The following is a 480-nucleotide window of genomic DNA, read 5'->3' on the forward strand; positions in this document are numbered from 1 at the left end:
GATTCGGCGTCGGACGCCCGTTCTCGGCCGCAGTTCATGGCGGAGGTGCAGCCTTGCTGGTAGTAGAGGGTGACCTTCCCTGCGGAGGTGGTGGGCAGAGAGGAGGGGTCATGGGGAGAAGAAAGCAGCACTAAATTAATTTAAAAAATAGATATTAAAAAAAAAATTAAGAAAAAAAAAAGAAATACGAAGTCACGTATGTGTCATGCAAATAAAGTCCCACCTCTCTGGTTTTAATTAGGAGAAAAAACTAAAAGAGATAAAGCTGCTTCTTTGGGAGGCAAGAGTCTCTCCTTGGCCTCAAAGGGTCTTTTTTTAAACCAAAATAGGACAAGCTCCATCAAGAGCGGGAAGCTGGTCCTTTGCGTTGGCCCCTTCCCGCATCCGGTCCAACGTCGCGTCCTCATTCCTTCCCCAAATCCATTTGGTTTCCCAAAAACAAGGACAACCACCCCCCCGGACCAAAGGGAACAAATGGCT

Source organism: Pterocles gutturalis, unplaced genomic scaffold (assembly GCF_000699245.1).
Source record: "Pterocles gutturalis isolate BGI_N339 unplaced genomic scaffold, ASM69924v1 scaffold12783, whole genome shotgun sequence".
In the NCBI taxonomy this organism is placed as follows: domain Eukaryota; kingdom Metazoa; phylum Chordata; class Aves; order Pterocliformes; family Pteroclidae; genus Pterocles; species Pterocles gutturalis.